The sequence below is a fragment of the Lemur catta genome, chromosome 17 (genome assembly GCF_020740605.2).
Source record: "Lemur catta isolate mLemCat1 chromosome 17, mLemCat1.pri, whole genome shotgun sequence".
Lineage (NCBI taxonomy): Eukaryota > Metazoa > Chordata > Mammalia > Primates > Lemuridae > Lemur > Lemur catta.
In genome coordinates this window covers 47,243,062-47,256,913 of record NC_059144.1, presented here as the reverse complement: position 1 = coordinate 47,256,913, position 13,852 = coordinate 47,243,062, and the positions used below count along the sequence as shown (strand labels likewise).

Genomic DNA, 13,852 nt, shown 5'->3' with positions numbered 1-13,852 from the left:
GGTAGTGCGGGTCCCCGTGGGCTCCGGGCGCCGGCCGCACGCCCGGCCCCGTAGCCCGCGTTGCTTGGGTAGATCCCTTTCACTTGACCCCTCCTGCCTTCTTTTTTTGGAATCATAAAGGGCTGATAGCTGGGGTACATGTCACTGTGGAAATCCAAGTTCGCATTTGTGGTGAACGAAACATTTCCTTTCCATACAACAGGCGTGTCTTGAGCCCCTCCTTGCTCTGGGCCAGGCCGTGTGTTGGGCTCTGGACCCACGGGTGAGTGGCCACCCCTCTCAAGGAGCTCACTGGCCGGAGGTGGAGGGGGCAGACTAAACAAAAGTTACCAAACTTGAATGCATGCTGGTGAAAAAGCCCTGTACACACAATCCAAATGGCTAACATAATTGGGGTTTACTGTGTACCAGTCATGTGCAGTACTTTCTCTCCCCTTCACTTTGACAGCTGCAAGTTTCCTAATAAGAGTTGGTGTTTACTGAAAAGTTAGCATAGACCACTCAGTGTTAAACCCTTCGCTCACATTAACCTTTTTTTAGAAGGGGCGGTTTTATTAAAGTAGCAGGACACTTGAAGGAGCAATTCAAGACTTCCGTTTCTGGAGTCAGATGGCCAGGCAGTGAAATCCTGTGCTGCTGTTGGCTAGCCATGTGATCCTGGGCAAGTTACTGCCACGCTAAGACCTCATCTGTAAAATGGGCATTATAGTGGCCCATCTCAAAAGGCTTTTGTGAGGATTAAATGAATACAGGGTTTAGCAGGAAGCCTTGTGTGTAATAAACACTCCGTGAGTCTTGGCTACTATTATTATTGTTATTAGTACGATCGTTATTAACATCTGTTTAACACTACTGAGCCAGGTACAGCGTAGAACCAGGTTTACAGAGCTGAACATTGCAGTCAGTGGGCATCCTCTGATTGAAGGAATGTCGATTTTCATTGGTAAACAATGTTGATCTGCTCTGACGTGCCTCTCATTCATAGATTTGATATTTGGTCTGGCTGGAAAAGGTGATTTTTAGCCATTAGCTTTATCTATTCACCCGGAACTCCATGGCTTAAACCAAGAGCATTTTATTTCTAACAATGCTGTGGATGGTTCTTCTGCTTCAGGTGGTCTCCAGTGGGAAGGACCATAATAGCTTTACTCATACAGGTGGCACTGGTCCTGGCTGCTGGCTGGGAGAGCTACAGGGACTGTTGGTCAAGGCCCCAGTTCTCCTCCAGGTACCTTTTCTGCTTGGCTAGGTTGGTCTTCTCAGTGTGGTGGCCACAGGGTAGTTGAATCTCTTTTCTGGTGGCTAGTTTCCTTCAGTCATTTATTGTATATATACCTGTATAAAAGGAAAGTAGATTATATAGGAAAAAAATATGATTTTACTATGTCCCTATTTGAACAAATATTAGGTGTTTGAGACTTGTAATAAAAATGACTAGGCTGGGTGTGGTGGCTCACGCCTGTAATCCCTGCAATTTGGGAGACTGAGGCAGGAGGATTGCTTGAGGCCAGGAGTTCAAGACTAGCCTGGTCAACATAGTGAAATCTCATGTCTGAAAATAGTAGCCAGGTGTGGTGGTGTGTCCTTGTAGTCCCAGCTACTTGGGAGGCTGAGGCAGGAGGATCACTTGAGCCCAGGAGTTTAAGGCTGTAGTGAGCTATGATTACACTACTGTACCACAGCCTGGGTGGCAGAGCAAGACCATGTCTCTAAAAAAAATAAAAATGGCTTAAATATTCTTTAGCAGACAGCTGAAGTCTTGCCCTGGTAAGGAAGGATACCACCATTATGGCTCTGAACATAACCACACCTTGGGTAGGACAACTGCAGGAGCCTGCTGGGGGCTTCCTTTTTGGGCAGGGAGGGGAGCTGTGGGCTGCTATATCTTATGATTTTATAATGTAGTTGATCTAATAACTGTAATAGGAGGGCCTGTTTCCCCACTTCCCCAGCTTATACTGCCCTGGGTCCTACCCCCCTTTGCCGCCCACCTCACTGTGGTTGTGTTGGGAGACATTATCACGCCATGATTGACAGCAAGAATCCTGAAGTTCTATCACCTACATCCTGTCTCTTTCACACCTGAAGCTGTATTAGCTTGGGTGATCACTCACCCACTCTGTCCAATTTCTTTGTCTGGAAAATAGCGTAAGAATAGGAGCTGCTTCATAGGACTGGTGTGAGAGTTAGATGGAGATAGTACACATAAAACATTTTAGCCCAGTGCCTGGCAAAGTGAGTACTGTATTCAACGATTTTATTATCATCATCATCATCATTGCTGGGTTTTCACATAAGATCTGATTCAGTGTTAACAGCTGCTACTCTGTGAGGTAGGTGGGATTGTTCCTATTTTACAAATTATAAAACTGAGAATCAGGTTGAGTAACTTATCTAGTGTGGCAAAGCTGATGAATGGTAGAATTAGCAGTAAAAGGCTGCTCTTTTTGCCTCTTGTTCTTTTTATTCCACCATGCAGATTGACCTCTCAAATATTCCTAACCCAGTGGTTGGCGCATGGATGTCGGCTTGGGTGGTACTGTGTCTGTTGTCCTCCTTGAGCATTTTTGTGTAAATGATGTGATGCCTCTCCATTTAGACAGCAGGTCCCTTTGGACAGGGATACAGGTCATCGTTTTTATAACCCAATGTTCTGCATGATCTAGGTGCTCAATTAAGAAGATTACTGTTACCAATAATAGATTATGAGGCTCTTGTCTGATTTACTTTGTGATTCTTGATTATGTTTGGCTAATTTCAAAAAGAAGCCATGATGAATGAATGTCTTGGTTTTTAAATCGTTCAGAGTCTTCAGGCCATCACAGTACAGAAGAGATTTGATTTTAGAGAATTGGCTTGCTGAAGCGATCTAAATTCCTTCCCTTGAGAGCAGAAAATGCGTGGGATAGCCTGGCATATTGGTTTTACGTTGAGAATGGCACGTGGAAGGTAAAGCTATATGAGTCTATGCCTAAGGGTCCAAAGGCCTATGAATGCCTGGGTTTGCTTACAGCCTGTGGGGGCTGAAAAGGTATTATGCTCTTGATAAGGTTTGCTTGACCAATTAGAATTTAAATGTATGCCAGTGATTGGGTTGAAAAAAAAATGAGGGAAATCTATTGCAGATATAAAGAGACCTAAGAGACCTATCAACAAAATACAGTATGTGGTCATATTTGGATCCTTAGTTGAACAAACCAACTATAAAAAGATATTATAGAGACAGTGGGGGAAAATTGAACTTGGACTGGGTATAGGAGATAATATTAAGAATTATTATTAATTTTGTTGGATGTGGTAATAGTGTCATGGTTTTGTTCAAAGGAAAAAGGCCTTATCTAACAGAAGCAAGCAAACATTTATGAGTGAAATGATTTGATGTGTGAAGTCTGCTTTCAAACACTGCAGCAAAAAATAAACAAAAGTCGGGAGGAGGTATGGATGGAAGAATAAATGGCAGAACGTTGATACTTGGAGGATCTGGTTGCTGGAGACTACTCTATTTTTGCATGTGTTTGAAAATTTCCACAGTAAAAGGTTTAAAAAAATGAGATGAAAGTGTCATATATGATCAAACATCTGCAGGAAGAGTTGGAAGGCTGGATTTCAATTCTGAAATCACTGCAAAGTTATTATAGGGTGCATTTAGCTTCAAAAGACTTACTTGTGAAATACATTAGTACTTGGGGGACAGTGTATTTCTTTTCAAGTGTTTAGTTTTCAAAAGGTATCTATGAAAAAACTTGGAAGAGGGCATGCTTTTATTTATGAGAAAAGCTAGGTGCCAACAAATGATATCTGGACCTTTGGTGAAAATAGGATTAGCTAAGCCAGGGAAATATGTATAGACTCTTCGAATCTTACTGCTAGAAGGAACAGTGTATGTTCAACCTTGAATAAAAGACGTCTTCCAGATTCCATTTCACCTGCCCACTTTGTTCTACATTTGCCAAATTGTTCTTTTCAAGGACCACAACCAAGCTGTGTATTCCCAAAGCAGAGAAACTGTATTAGTTTGAGCCCTAAGCCAAACATTGAACTTTTCCTCTGGACTGTAGTATAAACTTGAATCAAAGATTGTCAATTATTTTTTATGAAAATCTCCCTGTCAAGTGAAATCATTTCAACAGGAATATTCTAATGCTTGAGAAATAGAACAAAACCCAGACATCAAACTGTTCTCTAAATCCAAGATGGGCAATTTTTTTTCTGTGAAAGATCGGATAATAGATATTTTAAGCTTTGCTGGCCAGAAGATCTCTGATGCAACCACTCTTCTCTGCCAGGGTAGCCTGAAAACAGCCATAAACAACACAAACGAATGGGCATGGCTATGTCCTGATAAAACTTTTCTTACAAACACAGGCGGTGGGCTGAATTTAGCCCACAGGAGGTGGTTGGCTGACTCCTTCTCTAAATCAAACTTGATTTTATTCCATTAGAGCCCCTTAGTGTGTCGATTAGCTGAACCAACCTGCTAGTGTCTTTCCCACTAGGTTTAGTTAGAAGAGCTGAGTTTTTTGCTAGGACAACCTCTGCTTTGTTGAATAACCCTTGACAGGTTGCTCAAACTTCATGTCTCATTTTTCCTGTTGGTGTGTTGGGGATAAAAACATGTACCTGTTTCCTCCCAGCGGGATGAGAATGGCAAGGAACAAAGGAGTCAGAGTGGTGGAAGCAGAATCAAATTTGTTTCCCTCTGGTCATCATAATGCATTTTACTTTTGTTGCTCTATATTTTCCATTTCCTGTGAGGCAAACATGAGCATCAGAAATTCCCTGAAATTGTCTCTGTTTAAAAAGAAGAGTTTTAAATGGCTTTCTTCATCACAAAATAAGCTCTTTTAAACAAATTTTGCAGCAAAACCTAGCTAATGGAAGGAAAAGTAGTTTTGACCTTCAAAATGCCAGTTAGTCTTAATCTTGATGGGAAAACAATAAAGAGGGGAGGGCAAGTGGTTGGTTTCCACGTTTGGAGAGTCATTCATTCCTGTACCCAGTGTTTCTCCAGCTCCTCCAAGGTGCCAGCCCTGCCACACATGCTGGGGACAGAAGCATGAATAAGCCTTGGGCTCACCTCCTGAGAGGCCCACTGCTTGTAGAGGAGGTGGGTGGACGGTAGAGATGGCCCAGATGCAGTGTGTCAGGCACCCAGGGTGTCAGGCAGGCAAGTGAACGAAGAGCTGGACGTTACGAGGACAGAGTGCAGGCATCAGGAGGAGAAGCCTTCTGAGAGGAGGTGGCGTTTGAGTTGGGTTAGGCCAAGGAAGGTCATGGGCATTCCAGGCAAAATGTGTATAGAGGTAGAGTTTCCAGAGGGCCCAGTCTGCTTGGAGCCTGGTGAGAAAGAAGGTTGGAGACTTGGGAACAAGGGGTGCATAGGACTGAAGGAATCGGGGAGACCAGGAGATAGAATTGAAGGTTGTCAGTGAAGAATCTGCTTCACCAGCCAGTGGGGTTTAGGCTTAACCTGGGAGGCAGTAGGAGTCTCTTAATGTTTTGCTTGAATTGATGTCTTGGGAAGGCAACCAAGTAGTGGTACAAAAACGGCCATTTATTTATTTAGGACTAATAATGTGTCAAGCTCTGTTCTGAGTGCTTGCAGTATTACAACTTAAGTACAAAAGCCCTACAAGGCAGGTATCTTTAATCCTGCTTTTTTGCTGAGCGAGGCTCACAAGGGGCACAGAAAGGCTAAGTAACTTGCCCAAAATAACATAGCTAGCAAGTGGCAGAGGTGGAATTTAAAGTAGGGAGTCTGGCTGCAGAATTTATCTTAACCACTGTACTTTGGAGGACTTATCATTCATTGGTATATTCGTTGATTTATTCATATGATTAATATTTATTAAGGGGCTACTAAGTCTCAGGCACTACTTTAGGCATTGTGGACACAGGCGAATAAGACAAACCTGGTTTCTGCTCTCATGGAGCATTCAGTCCAGTGGTAGAAACACACATTAAAGAGGTAAACATAGGTGAGTGAGGTAATTTCAGGTTATGGTAGGTGCTGTGAAGGACACATAGCAGGTGAGTGTGATTGAAAGGGCCAGTGCTGTGTGGTTGGATGGATGCAGGTGCTGCTTATGTCTGGTGGCAAGGGAAGACTTCTCTGGGGCTCTGAGAGGTGCTCCTGAGTTGAGGTTTGAGCGACTAGGTGGAGATATTCTCATGAAGGCCCAGAGAAAGCGTCACAGGTGTAGCTCTTCCTCATCAAGGACTAGTGGGAAGGCCTGTGTGTCTGCAGTGCGGTAAGCAGCAGGCACCGGAGGTGAGAAGAGGAGGCAGGGCCACCCCGCGCATGGCCATAAGTCCCCTGCAAGGTAAAGTGTTGGCCTTTTATCCCAGGGAACCACTGGAGGATTTGCACCAGGGGAGTGATTAGAGCTGAGCTCTGCTTTAAAGAAAGGACGGACTGGAACAAAACAAGCCAAGATGGGACTCCCAGGGGAGTCCCAGGATCCAGGAATCACCTGTGTTCCAGGGATCCAGGCAAGGGGAGGGGGTCTCAGTAGAGGAAGCAGGCATGAGAGCAGGGAGTACAGCTGTTAGATACTTTTGATGGGAGAGAAGAGTCAGCTCAGAGACAGGTCCTGTGGGAAACTTATGACACCTCCACTCCCCTCTACCCAAACTGGGTTAGGTGCCCCTTCTTTGTGTTCTCCAAATTGCCCCATGGTAGCATTTAACACAGGCACAGCCAAATGTCTACTCCTGTCCACTAGAATGGGTCTTACCCATCTTTTTAAACTTTATTTTATTTTTTAGGCTAGTCAAGTGAAGCAGTGGGAGCAAAGAAGGAACAAAGAAATCTATAATTGGTTGTGATCAATTATTTGTAAGCACCACTGTCCTCGGACCAGCCTATCTTTGGATCACTGTGGTCCAGCATAGTGAATGGCGCTGGGCAGCAGATGAGAAGCTGGCTTTGGGCAATGGGGTTGAGTGGGTGGGGTTAAGGTTTCCATCGGAGACAGTTTCTTTTGAGATGCTTACAGGAGATCCTGGTGGCATTGTTTAGTTCTGGAGCACAGTTAATTCTGGAGAGTAGTTGTGAGAGTCATTAGTGGTGGGTGGTAGCTGGAGTCATTGAGCAAGATGAGAGAAGGGTGTTGGAGAAGAAGGGGAGGGTGAGCTCCCTGGGCAGCAGAGGCTTCTAGTAATTAGCTGTGGAGATAAGAAACCAGGATGTCCTTGAAGCCAGGGTTTGTTGGGGTGACCATTTACTTATGTCACTTGCCCTAGAAGGGTCAGGTAAGATGAGGACTGAAGACAGGCCATGGAGTTTGGCAGTTAGAAGGTCTTTAGTTACCTCAGTGAGAAATGGGTCGGTTCAGCAAGGAGCAAGAGTCAGATTTGAATTAGTTGGGTAGGCTTTGGAAGTTGAGGCAATGTAGCCCGTAGTCTAGTGGCTCAGTGGTCATTTATTAAGCACCCACTGTGTTCTAGGTACTTGGCTAGACATTGGGCATTTTGGGGAGTGGTCACGGCTCTTAGGCTACACAGCCTAGCAGGAGAATGCATATCCTTTCAAGAAGGAGCAGCCGGAGGGGTTGGAGGGGCTTTTCTTCATGAATGGAAGATTCCAGAACACATTTGCACTATTTATATCTACTCTAAAAACCTTGGGAAAAAAAAAAGAATTTGAACGACCTAACAATTCCATTCCTGGTTTCATGACCATTCTCAAAAAACATGTTCATAGTTGCACTATTCTTGGAACCTACTCAAACATGCAAGAGTACAATGGACTATAAATTGTGCTGTGTTCATACAATTCATACAGAATGATCTGCAACTGTACTCAGTAATGTGGATGAATTTCACGTAGACACTGGAAAGAAGCCAGATACAAAAGGGTACTTACTACATAGGTCTATTTAAACAAAGCACAAAACCAAGCAAAGCTAATCAAAGTAGAAGGCAGGAGGTGGTTGCCCTTGGGGGAGGCAGTAAGTGGAAGTGAGGAGGAGGTGCTTTTGGAGGCACTGGTAAAATTCTCCTGCTTGATCTGAGTGCTGGTTACACAGAAGTGCTCAGTTTGTGAAAATTCATTGAGTGGAACGCTTATCGTTTGTACATATTTCTGTATGTGTGCTATACTTCAATTTTAAAAAAGTAAGGGTTTAAAAAATCAAGGTAAGGGGGACATAACTGGACTGAGGGGAGGAGTCAGGAAAAGGGAAGGACGGCAGAGAGAGCAGAATGTGGGGGAGGGTGGGATGAAGCATGAGTGGAACTTGGCACATCTGTGGTGGATTTGCTGCTTTCCACAACGACAAAGGCGACCTTCCTATCAGTTTGGCCAAGGTGGTCAGTAGAGAAGTGACTGTTTTGATCAGCATTGCTTGATTGTTTCAAGTATTTTGAATAGCAGGAAAGTAGAGGCTCCCTCTTGCCCCACACACTCACCCCCAAGGTTGTCAGGTTTCTTCTGTAACCTTCTTTTCTTTTTGCATCTGCCTCAAGTCTGACTAGAGCACTCGTTGCATTTTTAATTAATGCTGTTTCGTTCATTAGTACCATGTAGACTCTACCTCTCTGACCTTTTCCAACTCTGTCCCCAGACCGGGCGAGTCAGCAGGAAAATTGAGATGTGTGATATCAAAATGGTGCATGTGAACTGCTATGAGCTGCGGAGTGCTTTCTCATCAGGTAACCTGAGTAAATGCTTCCCATTGACCGTCGGTGTAAAAGTCAGAGCCATAAATAATGACAGGTTTTGGAAGCTGTGATTAAAGCCACAAATCAAAGAGGAATTTCCATGTATGCATGGTGTAGAAAGGACGGCTGCCCATGAATTAAGCTGGTCTTTTCAGCCAGCCCTTTGTGTAGTGCTAGTAATAACCATCAGTAGCCCTCAAAGATTTGCAATATAAAACATTATGCATTGGATGGATCTGCTTATATGAGAGCTAATAAATCAGTGTGGACCTTGTTAGAGAATGACATTTATATAGAGAAAGTTTGCCTGTGCAACTTGCCGTTGAAATTTACTTAAGTCAATAAGGACCTGCAGTGTGCAGGGGTCAGTTCCCCTCCGAAAGTCAGTGAAGAATTAAGAGTGTTCTTTATCTGTTAGATGGGTCAGGTTTGTCTAGTCTAGCTATTAGAACTAGTCCCAACTTAGCAAACTGCATTAGTACTTATAAGCCTGATAGAAGAGCAAAAATACTTCAAATAACACATTATGGGAATGGTTTATTCTAGTTCTCCCTTACATAGACTTAGTTATTGTTCATTGAAGAGTGGCTAATGAGACCTTCTAAAAATTATTTTTTATTTGTATAGTTCTACATTAATACATTCTTCTGGTATTTTTTTAAGAACACGTTTTGCCAATAAGGCTAAACTCCTTCCTGGCCCCGATTAACCTATCTTCTAATATTTTGAGTCAAACATAGACATAGTGGACCATGTCGATCATGTTCCCCATCCAGTGTCCCCCAGTGCTATGTCAGAGAGAGAATATTTGATCGTATGGATAATTGGTCTGGCCCAGGGTGGCATATCTCACGTAGAGTTATAGTGACAGGATGACATGTTGAATGGAGAATCGTAAATATTGGGAATGCCTGGAGAACGGGTTCTTAATGAAAATACTTGCTAGGATAGACGTGCCATAGCATTCTGCCTCCAGCTCCAGCTCTGCTCATCTCTGGGCCAACAAAGGTATCTCATTGGGTATGTTTTATTGTGTTTATTTATTTTTTTTTACCTTTTCACTTAAAAACCAATTATAGTGTGGCTGCTCGCTCAGAGCTTGGGTTCCTGTGAGATCTCCAGCATCCATTAACTACTGTAGGTGGCAGACAGTGGACTTTCCTCTGCCGTTGCTCATCCCTTCACCTGGAATGTTCTTTTTCCCTTTCCCAGATCCTCTCTCTTCCCATGTGGCAGATTCATAGTCGATCTTCAAGGCCCAGCTCACATGACACTTCTGTCCTAGGAAAGCTGTGTCCCATCTCGCCCACTCTCCTCCAAGCAGAATGCTCCTCCTTGTGCTTGTTTATACCTGTGTGCCGTGGCTCTTGCCACCATGGCCTTGAGGGATGTTCCGGTTATGATGATCTTTGTTGCTTTGGGAACTTTGGAGTCCAGGAACCCTGCTTTTTCATCTCTGAATCTCCAGTACTCTGTTGAATTACAACTTAACGTTACCTGAAGTTAGCCATGAGGGAAGAGTACATTCGAGGTGGGCTGGCTGTCAATGTGCCTTATCTTTTTGTGCTGAACTCTTGATCCTTTTCTTGCTGCAAAATGACCTGTAAAGTTTTTTTTTTCCTTCTATTTATTAGATAATACCTACTGTACTTAAACCTGTGAAGCACATTCACCTAACAATATACTTAAGATACTAATTCGTATTTAGCCTGCTTTAAGACAGATGGGTGTCTGGTAAAAAACACTGACATACAGGCAAGTACTCAAGGGTCCACAGTGCGTTTTCATTGCAGCATCCTCGTCTGATTTATTTTGTACCCCAACTTGTTTTAAATGAGAAATACTGACAGTGTTAATTATTATTGATAGTTGGCCCCTGGGTAAGTAATTAGCATTGGGGAGGGTAAATCCTTTTTTCTCAGAGTTGTAGGGTCCAGAAATATGTTTTTCTGGTGGGCCTTTTCATCAGAGAAGAGTTCTTTTTTTTTCCCTTTGTTACCTGGCATCAGGGTCAAAAGATAATAAATCCTGTTATTCTTTGCAAATTGAGCAGGAGCTGCTCCTGTTTTTGGTGTGTGTGCTCAGAACCACAGACAGAACCACTCCGGTTTGGGTTGGTTGGTGGAGGTGAGCTATGTCTTACCTATTGAAGTGAGTTTTTAAACTTGGACCCACTCCCTGGAGGGCAGGTAGTGCCACAGCCGCTGACTGTGATGCCACAGAGCTGCAGGTATGTTAGTTAGGCACACAGTTCAGGGAAACAGGGCGGCTGTACACACACGAGCCGCATACGGGATGACAAGAGAGGCACCAACCCCTGCGAATCGCAGGAATGCTTCTCCAAGCCCTTTCTGAACTTTCTTTGCTAGCTTTTAGTATTAATCGTTTTTGGTAAAGAGTCAGTGATGTCCCATGTACACTTGCCAGTAGACCTAGACAGTGCCAGAAACTTAGAAAGCTGCTGCTGCTCAAAAGTTTATCATAGTGTAGATGTTGAAGTCAAAACATGGTCGATACTGGTTTATTTTATATTTTACATTGGGTCAAGGCAGCTCGAAGTTACTGTTAGAAACTGTTTGCTTCAGAAAGCTTTTCTCTTCTGCATTATATTAAGCTTTCATAAATGGAATTGGTAACTTTTAAAATGTAAAAAAAAATGAAAAAAGTCTAAGTAAGGAATTATTTATATGCTACTTCATATTTCATTTCTAACTTGAATGCTTAAGATTCCTGATGTTTATGTGTGGTCAGGACTTGTCGGGTCCCAGCATAATTGACTGCTTGTGATACGGCCATGCGGACCTTAACCCCTTGTCGCTGTGAACACTTGCCAGATAATATGCCATCTTAGCAGTGGCTAGAAATGTAAATTCTAGAACATTCTTTTTGACAGCAGAAATCACTTTTTGTGCTACTGCCGTTGTCAGGGGCCACAGCAAATTAGCTTGGCAGAACTTTACCATTCATTCATTTATTCAGCAACTTTTATTGAGTGCCTGTGGTGGGCCTGGCATGTCAATGAATCAATCAAAGATTCTCAACCCTTGGGGACGGGATTTGGGGGTGGACACAGCTGATGAAGAGTAAACATAGGAAGTAAATGTTTTGTGCTTTGGAAGGTGATGGGTTCTGTGGGAAAACAGAAAAGGATTATTAGATCAGGGTAAGGCGGGTACAGATAGGGGGATGTGTAATTTTAAAATAAGGTGATCAGGGCCTCATTGAGAGGATGATGAATGATCAAAGATTTTAAAGAGGAGAAGGAATTTACCTGAGAGGACGTCTGGGGAATAGAGTTTCTAGGTAGAGGGATTAGCCACTGCAAAGGCCTTTGGCTGGGGAAGTGACTGGAGTGTTTGAGAAATAGGAGGCCTTGTGGCTGGAGGTGTTGAGGGCGATTAGTAAGTGGGAGGTGAGGGCAGAGAGGTCAGGGTGGGCCAGATCTTTTCCACTGACCAGAAACCCCTCAGGTACTGACACCTGATAAGTCTTTCTCTTTTACAGTGTTTCTTAACTGGGGGGTGATTCCCTCGCCCCCCTAGGGCACATCTGGCAATGTGTGAAGATGGTTTTGACTGTCAGAACTTAGGGAGGGGGTGCTCCTGGCATGCAGTGGGTAGAAGCCAGGGATGTGATTGTACTAAACATCCTACAGTGCCCAGCCCCCACAATGAAGGATTATCTGGCCCAGAACTTCAATAGTGCTGATGTTGAGAAATCCTGCTCTGTTATTATTATATAGTTCATCAGCTGTTGATTGATTTAGTTTGTCTTTAAAGACTTAATAAAGAAAAAAACATTAAAACGTCCTGGGAAGAGGTTATTAATCATGGAACCTGGTCAAAACGCTTTCACAGTTGACATTGATGCCAACGCTGGCTCTGTCCTTTCAGTTTGAGGGAAGAAAATCCAAATATATTGCACGTACGTTTTAGTAAACCCTGGTGCTTTTAAGGAGTTAAAAAAAATCTAACATATCATTCACAGGTAGATAGTAATAATCTTACTCATAATCTCATTAATTTGTACTCAAATAGGATTTTCTAATTTCAAAAGCGTGTTGATCCACACAAGAGAAAATGTTTACTTGTAGGATAAAAAAATTGATTTTCAGTACTTGGAATAAAAGGTGCTGTTCTTTGCATATGAATATGATGTTATTAGTAGGAGTATTTTCTTTGGATTGCACCAATCCAGTATTTTTCAGAAACCAATCATTTGTGTACCACTTTTTCTATTTTTACTTTATCACTATACCACCTATAATTTTCTTTATATCAAATAACTTTTTATCTAAACACATTTTGGGAAACTTGTATCAGTTGCTTTAAATGAAACTTAACCAAAATCTCATAAAACAGAAATAAAATAACATTATTAAATTCTAGAGACACACAGTGCCTGCAAAAGATTCTGTGTGTGAGACTTGCTTTGTATTAAAAGGAAGATTAGCAGTTTTAGGGAAGTTTTCAAGATACACTAGCACCAAAAGGAAACTTTGACTTAATTAGAGAATGAAGAATGGAGAGTGACTTTCCTACCGTTTGATTTAATGACATTTAATGTACCTGCCATCTGTTATACTTTGGCTTATGCAGGCCCAAGCTGTCCATGCTCTGACCAGGCTGTGCCTTTGTAGCAGGGCTAGCTGGGGTCAAAGCTGCAATCTGAGAGTGTAGAACCCATGAGTGATAGAATGGAGATGCCAATTGGCCACCAACAATCTATTAATGTAAAAATCTCCCAAGGAGGTAGCAGTTAGACAGCCTGGTTCTTTGTTCATTATAGAACTAAAATTATAATTCCATTTCTTAAAATAAAGCAAAAATTCCTGTTAGTCACATTTCTTACAATTTCAGAAGAGTTTTAAACATCTTTCCTCTCTTTGTCCCTCCTTATGTACTTAATATGAATTACCAAAATTTAACTGTACTATATTCATTATTAGGATAATTGAATACTTTGATTAACTCATGTACACTATATTGAATGGTAGAATTCATTAATTTTATTTTAGCAGTTACGTGATAGCTTTTGACCTGTTTTCTCTTTTCTGAAACTGAGATGTCTCATTTTTGCAAGCAGAAGTGCAAAACTTTATAACTCACATTGTGGGTATAGTTCCAGGTGGTTTTAGGCTAGATGCTGCATCTCAGGTTTATTTTTGTGAAAGCTAGATTTTCTCAGG

General features: G+C 42.5%; 1 protein-coding gene across 2 annotated transcripts in view; it reads left to right on the top strand.

Moving 5' to 3' along the window:
- Positions 1–13,852, top strand: part of LOC123622203 (serine/threonine-protein phosphatase 4 regulatory subunit 1-like) — an 80,430-nt gene that overhangs the window by 496 nt on the left and 66,082 nt on the right. The window lies entirely within an intron of this gene.